Source organism: Bidens hawaiensis, unplaced genomic scaffold (genome assembly GCF_021521415.1).
Source record: "Bidens hawaiensis isolate Kalapana, Puna unplaced genomic scaffold, B.hawaiensis_p1.1 tig00022097_1, whole genome shotgun sequence".
Classification (NCBI taxonomy): domain Eukaryota; kingdom Viridiplantae; phylum Streptophyta; class Magnoliopsida; order Asterales; family Asteraceae; genus Bidens; species Bidens hawaiensis.
The window spans coordinates 171,178-181,663 of NW_027493423.1; positions in this window are offsets into that span (position 1 = coordinate 171,178).

Genomic DNA, 10,486 nt, shown 5'->3' on the forward strand with positions numbered 1-10,486 from the left:
AGAAACCTTATTTCATAGTTTTTTACAGCCTGATGCTGATTCTTTGAACATAAAGAAGACTGTAACGTAAGGTAGCCCAAGTGAGTCCAGCCCAAATTTGAAATGAACCAAAGTAGCCCATCTCGTTTAATAACCCAACCTACGTTAAAGTTAAACTCTACATCAAAGTGATCAAATCAATCCATCACCATGAACTATATTAGTAAAATTTACACAAAAATATCGAAATGGTACCTACGGTTGACTATGCATCAACCATGGGTCGACGCCTCGACGGTGGGTCAACAGCGGGTTTCTACTGAATATTACGAGTGATTGTTGACCAACTGATCGAGTGATGTCTTAAGTATTATTAAGAAACTGTAACCTTTTAAAAGTTAAGTTCAATAGTGTGCTTAAACTTTTAAAACAATTATAATATAACGTTCGACTAGGGCGATTTCCCCTCACCCTGAGGACGAGTGTTTGACGAAGACATACCGGGGTGATACTCCCAGTCTTCCTCATCCAGTGGCAGCCCAACTATTTTGGAGGCTTAAAACGAAAGAAATAAATCGGGGCCCTTACATAGAGTTCAAGAGATGAAATTACAGAATTTGTAAATTTTTATTTTAAATTTTACTAAGCGATTGTCGTATTTTATATATAGAATTTAAAAGTTTATAATTTTAAACGGAGGCCTTATTTTTAAGATTTTAATATGTTTTTCGATATTTATACATATATATAAACGTTTTAAACGGGGGCCTTATTTTTTCGGGGGCCTCAACCCTAGCTTCACCCAACAACACTGTTAGGCCGGCTCTGGCCTCATATAAGGGCAATTCAAGTAACATATTCAATCATGTGTTATCTTCACATGCATTCAAAGTAAGGGAGATATTGAAACTTCCTATCACTATGCACCAAATTATGTAATACTACAATATATGTATTCAGATTTATAATATCCGTATATTCACATAGCAAATGATTCAGTTAGAAAATAAAAATTATAGAAGTAGTCGACTGAGCCTTTAGGCCGAGGATGAAGCAATAGTAAGTGTCAAATCCGTCCGGTAGAGCCGTCGTGTTCAAATGCAGCTTCAACTAGCTTCTTTTTGTCTCCAACCCTTTGAAAGTCAAGTTGTGTTTCACACCTTTTAGCTGACCTTGTTGGTTAGTATAGTCTTGGTGAGATCACAAAATTTAGAGAAAAAGTAATGTGTTTTTTAGTTAAATTTTATATATAGAGGTGGAGATAAGGATGCGATGTGGATGCCCTTGTAGATTTTGTAGAATTCTCTATAAATTTTCTCTAAATTATAGAGATAGTGTATGGTATAAAGACTTCAATGTGAGGGCCACGTCTAACGCCTTGTTCTTGAGTTTTTTAACCAAGGAAAGAAAAGGAAATGAGAGGGGAGGATAAGAAAGGAAAGGGAAGGGAAGGGAATGATATTTTTTTTAATTAGGTGTGTTCTTGAGTTAGAAGGAAATTAAAGGAAAGGAAAGGATAATTATGTTATCCTTAGTTATCATCCCATTTTTTGGAGGATAATTTATTGGGAAAATACATTAATTTAATCCCTCCTAACTCCTCCTACTCCTTTCCTTTCCATCTTAAAAAAACTCAAGAACACCCATTTTTTAACTATCCTTAGTTTTCCTTTTCTTTCCCTCCTTTAAAAAAACTCAAGAACAGGGCGTTAATGTTTAAAATGAAAAAAAAAAAATTTAATGTTTTTGAGTAAGATATAGCCAGAGACGGCGAGTCGGTATGAAAGGTTTTTAATACAATAAAACTTATTAAAAGATAATGATTTTTTAATTAAATTACAGAGATGATTAGGAAGGGTTCGACAACGTCTTTAGGTCCACAGGCTCCGTGAGGGTCTGGTGATTTGTGTATATTCTTTTTTGAACTGCCATTTAGATCATTAACGACTTACAGACTCATCCGATTATATTCATCTTCATTCTATACTCAGGAGAAACCCATTACATGTAAGAAAACTCTCTGACACATCTAAAACCCACATTTTTTTTTTGCTACGTGTGGGATTTAAATAAAAGAAACCCTTCTTTTTTTGGGTAAGTTGAAATATTTGGATAACTGACCTAAACCATTTGATGAGATCATTGGCTTGTTATTTGTGTATATGAGAGGGAGAATGAAAATTACTTATTTTCTTCTTTTTTTTTTTTGTAAAATCATCTAAAAGTGGTGATAACACCAACATTCATTATGATCTTTTTTTTCAAGTATAAAATCCATTTTTACTTGGTCAATTCTAAACTCAAATTTGTCTAACCAATGTCTATGATAATTAAAGTGTAATACTTATAATAGTAATTGATGTAAAAGTTAGCTATATTTTAATAGCTCTTAACTGTAAACTAACATTACAAAACTAGCAAACATAAAATCCAGTGCCGGCCCAATCATTTTGGAGGCCTAAAGCGAAGTAAAAGTATGAGGCTCTTTCCTATATTTTTTAATTTTACACTAGTGTGTGATTATGTTGAAAATTAAGGAGAACTTTGAATAAAAACGATGCAATTAAGCTATAAAAATCAAATCGCAAAAGAGCAAAGAAAATTTCTAACTGATGAGTTAACATGTAATGTTACATATGTTAAATATAATTCAGATCTTGTCATGCATATGTCCTATTCGTTCGAATCAATTATTATTTAATTTCATCAAAAGTTGATTTTAATTAATTTGTTGGCTGCATCAAAAACTGATTGTAGAAATAAAACAATGGTAGAAAAATGGAAATAAAGTTAAGCTCTCCATGAGAATCAAACCTTGGGCTTAATCTAATAGGAATACTTAATATATACATAACTTATATTTTTCTTAAAAATTGGGGACCTTTTTATTTTGGGGGCCCAAAGCCCTAGCTTTGGTTGTTATAGCTAACAGGCCGGTCCTGATAAAATCTCATTATTATAAATTAATTCCATGATATTTATTTTTAACAAACGTATCCACGTACATGTCCCACTAATATTTTGTGTAGAATTATTTATTACGTGCTAGTGTTTTAGGATGCTTCTTGCTAAACGACATCGTTAAGTCTTTGTTGGGATAGGTGGAGGAAGTTCAATGTATAGTTTGTAGCAATCTCTTTGTTGTTTGTTATTGTTTTTTTCCGGCTGGTATAGTCATGGTGCTTGTGCTCTTGCGGGCCATTTAGCAACTTGTTATTATGGTTTTTGGTGTTGAATATATTGTTTCATGTTGGTTGTTAAAAAAAAGTCTTGTTCCCTTTCTATTTCTCATAATCATATCACATCTTGATTAATTCACTTAATTCAAAGCTAGAGTTAATATCTTTGTTGTTCAAAACTAAAATACGCACACTTCGTTTCGGGTCAACCTAAACACACCATGTTTGATAAATGGGATTAACCAGAAAACAACATATTTAATAAACGAGTAGACCCATAAATATGTTTAAGATTTTTTAAGAAGTTTCTGTTGAACTTTTTAAAGGAGTTATTTAAAAAGTTTAACATCAAACTTTTGATACCTTTGAATTTTAATTTTTCTAAAACTTTTTGTGTACACACGTGAAATCATTTTCCCTGTTAAACTCTTCGTCAACCCTTCATTTTTAACAAGTTTGTCCATTACTTGTAACTACACATTCTTCAAATTTTTCTAACCAGTTTATTGAGCTGCGTTTAAACCAAAGATTGTTTAGTTAAGAATACAAGATAACAAACAAATACAACTAAAAAGACACCAATTACGGAAAAAATATAACTTGAACTAGAGCTATTAGTTGCTTAAGTTGTTACTATTTCACTAGATATGATATTACTTATATTTGCAAATAAGTGTTAAACATGTTGACACAATACATAGCATGATTTCAATTGAGTCCGAGTTTGAGCTAATGTTTTTTTCATAATCAATTATCTGGGTAATGCCGTAATGCTCAGGTTCACTTATCAACTCGTTAACCCAATGACAAATTTTTTAAAATTTATTGCGATAATTACACATTTCTAGAGCATTATGCATTTATAGTGACCAAAATGGTCATATTACTATTGTATTAAATTGTACCGTTTACGTTTTATTACTACACATTGTTTTTCTGAAAAGTCTATTTTAAGACATATTGACTATCAATTATGTGGCTACTTTAGGTTTTACCTACATATGTTAACTGATATTGTTGGAAGATTTAGAGCATTTACATCACACCATACCACAAGTGGATCATATCTTCCCAATGTGAAATCGAAACCAGAAGCTTCACGGACGACTATTGCCTTCTACTATTCTTACATCCACCTCCTTCCTACGCATGCCCTGACGCCCATATCGAGAAAATTTTTCATTCTCTTATTTTCGTGTCCGTCTCTTATATGTATTTTTAAAAATCCAGTTAGAGATGATATTACAAGAGATATATTTTTATTTATTTATAAAATAAATCATAGTTTACACTTTACATCCTAATAAGAAAGTATAGAATTTGATATGACAATTTGATATAATATTAACACATCAATGATTGGATTATAATTTAATCATATCTTATAAGGTTTGAGTGATTTTTATAGAGGAGAGTAATTAACGGAAAGGCATATTGCCGCCACTTTTTTCAAGGTATACTTTTCCACCTTGCCCTCTTTCGGTTTCATACTCTTATGAAATTATGCCTTGACCCGTCAATTTCCAACTTAACACATTTGACCCATCAGTTTTCGTTTCTCTAGCATGTGTTTCTTCTCCTTTCATTCCTTTTCTTTTAACGAAAAGAACTTACGATGTCAGCGTCGTTAACCCATAAAAATAGAGTTTACATCTGCGATACAATATAAAAACGGTTTTTGATCATCAGAGTGTGTAATCAGTGGCAGAGCTTCGTTGTTTTAGAAAACATGTTGAAGAGGTAGGTCTCCTATTCTCCTCCCGGACAGCCCGCGCCTGAGCTACTTCTTGTATACGAGCTGCTTTTAACTTGTCGTTTTCACGACAAAGCAGCTCGACGCGCGGCTGCATCCGGGCCAGGAGAACCCGAAGCTCATTGGTTAGCCTACCCTCCTGGTAGCTAGCCATGGCTTCCCCCAACGCACCACTGGGAGCTGCGTGACGAGCCCACTCCACGCACTCCACAGGTGTGCGAAGGGTTGTTCCTCGGCGGATGTTCCATCGTGGAACATACACTTCATTGGAATCTGACACTGCAAAAAACAAAAAGCAGTTAGGAAAAGATGATAAAAAAAAAACAAAAACAAATAGGCCAAAAGAACCCTACGCACCTGTAGGGTCAATAACAGGCCGATAGCCGCCAAACCCATCACCTGAACCCAAGGGAAATCCGTCCAAGAGGTCAGGTAGATGGGAAGGAGGCAGAGGTTGGCGAGAAGCCCCATGCATACCTGAAGGATCGGCCGTCGTTGCCGATGACGGAGGAGGCATGGTAAAGGCCGCCGCGGCCGCCGCTGCGGAATCCGCAGCAAAAGTAACCGCCGGCTCAGTGAAAGATGTGGTAAAAATGGCACTAACAGCCGGCGGTGATGTCATCACAGCTGGAACAGTTGGCTCAATGGATTGAGCAACTGAACCAGCGGAAGCAGGCGCAGCCGCCTGGGTCGTCGCCTCAGGAAGGCTGACCAAGCCTACCGTCATGGGCGGAGGGACACTCTTCCCTGCTCCACCCTGGAATGCGTCAACATCCACGCCTGCACAAAGAAAAGTATTAAAGATGGAAAACTACGAAGTTAAAAATAAAGTTTGTACTTACGGGTTTTCTTGAGCCTGAAAGTGCGGACAGGCGGGGATGAACCCGATGGAGCCGGCCTCTTTGCGCCGCTTGTAACACCCCGACCAAAGGCGGATTATACATTGGGGCGCCACATATTGCTCCATTACTCGCGACACTATTGGTGTCAATATTTATTAATACACATTTTATCGCGCACGCGCAGCGGGGAAAATAAGGAACATAAATCAAACATAAATCAATATATTATAATTTTTAACATTCAAACAACATTAACTTGTCTTGATACATTTTAATTCTAGGTCCAAAAGTAAAAACGTCCTACGTGTCCACAAGCTCCAAAACAGCTACTGCAAACCTGAACATGTGTTAAAATAAACGTCAAACACTTGCGTGTTGGTGAGAAATCAAGTTTAATACAATACATAGATAACAATAAATCTGCGCGCAACATGTGTATGTCTGGTTTTCAACAAGGGTGTAATCTGATCGGGACCAACTCTAAGAGACAAGACTGCCAGTGCTCACAATTGAGCTCACAAACAAGACTAACTGTGCATGTGTAAACAAAAGAGAAAATCATAAACGAATGTTCTCCCGTGTTCATCTAATGGTACCATGAAAACTGCGGAATAGACCGTCCATACGGTTAATGATCCACACATACAAATAAACAGCCAAGTCTACGTCCTCAACACATGGGATACTGCGCGACTAAAGTTCATAAACAAGTTTGAGACTCTAAGTTGTATGAACACATGAACATCCCAAAACATTAAAAGCAAAAAGGGATTAGATACGAGATAACTCACTTGATAAACGATGCGGTGAAAGATATGCAAGAATCAACTCTTAAACAAGCAAAGTTAACCTATAATTAAGATTATTGTTTTAACGATCTGTTTTAAGTCTTGATAATAAGTTAGCATAATTAATAAGTAAATTATTATATAATATATATATATTACCGGAAAAGCAGGGCAGAACAGGGAGGAAGACGGAGGCAGGAGAGGAAGATGGCAGAGAGAGCAAGGAGCAAGAGAACAGGAGAGATTAAGTGTTTGTGTGTGATGTGTTATGAAAATATTATTATTATTTATAGGAAAACCCTAGGAGACACAAACCCTAGAAAAAGGGGAAGAGATCTCAAAAAGTAAAAGAAAAGATATCAACGGTAAAAAGTTCTGAAAAGTAAAGATATCAAAAGATATGGCAGCTGCAGGGGGCAAGATAAAGCTGACAGGGAACAGTAAAAAGCATGGGCGGATCAGATAAAGGTACTGGTTAAGCATGGCAAAAGCAGATCTCAAAAGATAATGTCAGTCACTTTTTCTACCAACCAATGGGGGTTGGTACGCATGCTGCGCCGAAAGTAACTATTCAGACATAAAGCAGATTAGGTCAACAGCTCAAAAGATAAGACAACACAAAAGCAAACGGCTAGATTTAAACAGAAGATACAAGAGTTAAGCGCGGGAAGGCTGAGTGCGCGAGCGCGAAGGCTGGCACAACAATCCTTAGCGCACTGCGGGAAGAATCACATCCTTAGCGTGCTGTGTGAACTAGAATTCTAAGCGCATCGCGGGAAGAACATACATTCTTAGCGCATTGCGGGAAGAACATGCATTCTTAGCGCGCTGCGAGAAGAGTTCTCTTCACGCATCGCAGGAACAAGATGTCTTCACGCAGGCTTCCATGTAAGGAGTCTGGCGCGTGGAGCTGCAGACATCCTTAGGCGGGAAGAACCAAAGGATAAGCAAAGAGTTAGAAGAAAAGAGGGAAACAAGGCGTAAGGGCGGGACGGCGACAAGAGGGAAAAGAAGGCGGAAAGAGAGAAGGAAGAGGGAGGGGACGGCGGAAAGAAAGAGAGAGAGAGAGAGGCGGGAAGGAAAAGTATATTATTATTATTAAAAGTAAAATATAAGTATAAATAAATATTAAATCATAAAAGAAAGAGATCGGATAAGGGAAACGGGTACCTGGGTCGGGTCGGATCGGGGCAGATGTTACAGTCTCCCCTACTTTAAGAAATTTCGTCCCGAAATTTATCTCGAAGTAGGTTGCGCAGAGAACAGGTGTGGGTACTTGATCTTCATGTGATCTTCCCTTTCCCATGTAAACTCGGCTCCGCGCTTGGACTCTCAGCGAACTTTCACGATAGGGATACGACTGCGCTTGGTTTGCTTAACCTCGCGATCCATAATCTCAACAGGCTTCTCAACGAAATGCATAGATTCATCAACTTGAACTTCATCAAGTGGAATGTGAAGGTTCTCGTCAGCTAAACACTTCTTGAGATTGGATACATGGAACGTTGGATGCACATTACTGAGCGCGGGCGGCAGGTCAAGTCTGTAGGCAACTTTTCCCACACGCGCGAGAATCTTGAATGGTCCAACATATCGAGGAGCAAGCTTACCTTTCTTCCCAAAGCGGACAACACCTTTCCAGGGCGACACTTTGAGGAGAACAAGATCACCAACTTGAAATTCGAGAGGCTTTCGCCTGCGATCTGCGTAACTCTTCTGTCGGCTTCTAGCAATCAGCAGATGATCACGGATCTTGGCGATTTTATCTGTTGTCTCTTGAACAAGTTCGGGTCCTGTGATTTGAGTTTCACCCACTTCGCTCCAACAAATCGGGGAGCGGCACTTACGACCGTAAAGTGCTTCAAATGGGGCCATACCGATACTGGAATGATAGCTGTTATTATAAGAGAACTCGATCAAAGGCAGGTGCGAATCCCAATTACCTCCAAAATCAAGAACACAAGATCGGAGCATATCTTCAAGAGTTTGAATAGTTCGCTCAGACTGACCGTCAGTCTGAGGATGATATGCCGTACTCATGTCCAAGCGAGTTCCTAGCGCAAATTGGAGAGATTTCCAAAAGCGAGATATAAAACGGCCATCGCGATCGGATATGATGCTCAAAGGAGTACCATGGCGGCAGACAATTTCCTTGACATAAAGCTGCGCGAGTTGCTCAACACGGTAGTTTTCACGAATGGGCAGGAAGTGAGCAGACTTAGTCAATCGATCCACTATTACCCAAATGCTATCATGTTTGCTTGCTGTCAAAGGTAACTTGGTAATAAAGTCCATCGCTACACATTCCCATTTCCACGTAGGAATTTCTGGTTGTTCGAGCAAACCAGATGGGCGTTGGTGTTCAGCTTTCACTTTAGAACAAGTCAGGCATTTAGCTACGAACACAGCAATATCCTTTTTCATACCGGGCCACCAATAAGTTATGCGCAAATCCTTGTACATCTTATCAGCGCCAGGATGAATAGAATACCGAGATTTGTGCGCTTCACTCAGGATATCAGCGCGAAGATTCTCATCAAAGGGAATCCAGATGCGATTAAGATAACAGAGAATTCCACTCAGATTAGGGACAAAGTGCGCTTCCGCGCCACACGCTAACTCGGCGCGAAGGTTACCATTACTGATGGATGCGCGCTGCGCGTCACGAATACGCGATTCAAGGTTGCTTTGAATCGGCGCGAAGTGAAGCTGGGTGCGCGGCAAGATACAGTTAAGCTGACAGGGTTTTCGGCTGAGCGCATCGGCTACCACATTAGCCTTACCAGGATGATACCGGATCTCACAATCGTAATCGCTGATGAGTTCGTTCCATCGGCGTTGTCTCATGTTAAGTTCCTTCTGATCAAAGATATGCTGAAGGCTTTTATGGTCAGTGTAGAGGATACACTTAGTACCATAAAGGTAGTGTCTCCAGATCTTCAAGGCAAAAACAACTGCACCAAGTTCGAGGTCGTGAGTTGTATAATTCTTTTCATGAACCTTGAGTTGCCTTGATGCGTAAGCGATAACCTTGCCTCGTTGCATAAGAACACAACCGAGACCTTGGTTGGATGCATCGCAATACACGATAAAATCATCATTACCCTCAGGTAGCGCAAGAACAGGAGCTTCACACAACAAACGCTTGAGCGTTAGAAAGGCTTCTTCTTGCTTCGAGCCCCAAATATACGGTTTACCTTTGTGCGTTAGAGCTGTTAAAGGCAAAGCGATCTTCGAGAAGTTCGAAATGAAGCGCCGGTAATAACCAGCTAAGCCCAGAAAGGAACGGATCTCAGAAGGAGAGGATGGCGTAATCCAGTTCTTGATTGCTTCAATTTTGGATGGGTCGACATGAATACCCATCTTGTTCACAACATGGCCAAGAAACTGTACTTCATCAGACCAAAATTCACACTTGGAAAGCTTAGCATAGAGCTGCTCGGTTCGGAGCTTTTGCAACACCAACCGAAGATGTTGCTCGTGCTCGGCCTTGGTCTTAGAATACACCAGAACATCATCGATAAACACAATCACGAATTTATCCAAGAAAGGCCTACACACCCGATTCATTAGATCCATGAAAACGGCGGGTGCGTTGGTTAAACCGAAGGACATGACCAAGAATTCAAAATGGCCATAACGAGTTCGAAAAGCAGTCTTCGGAACATCTTCATCGTGGATGCGCAACTGGTGATAACCAGAGCGGAGATCGATCTTCGAGAAACAAGAGGCACCTTGGAGTTGATCAAAGAGGTCGTCAATACGCGGTAAGGGATACCGGTTTTTAATGGTGAGTTTGTTCAACTCGCGGTAATCAATACACATGCGAAACGATCCATCTTTCTTTTTAACGAACAACACCGGAGCACCCCAGGGCGAAGAGCTAGGGCGGATGAATCCTTTAGCAGTCAACTCTTGGAGTTGGCTGGCCAATTCTTGCATCTC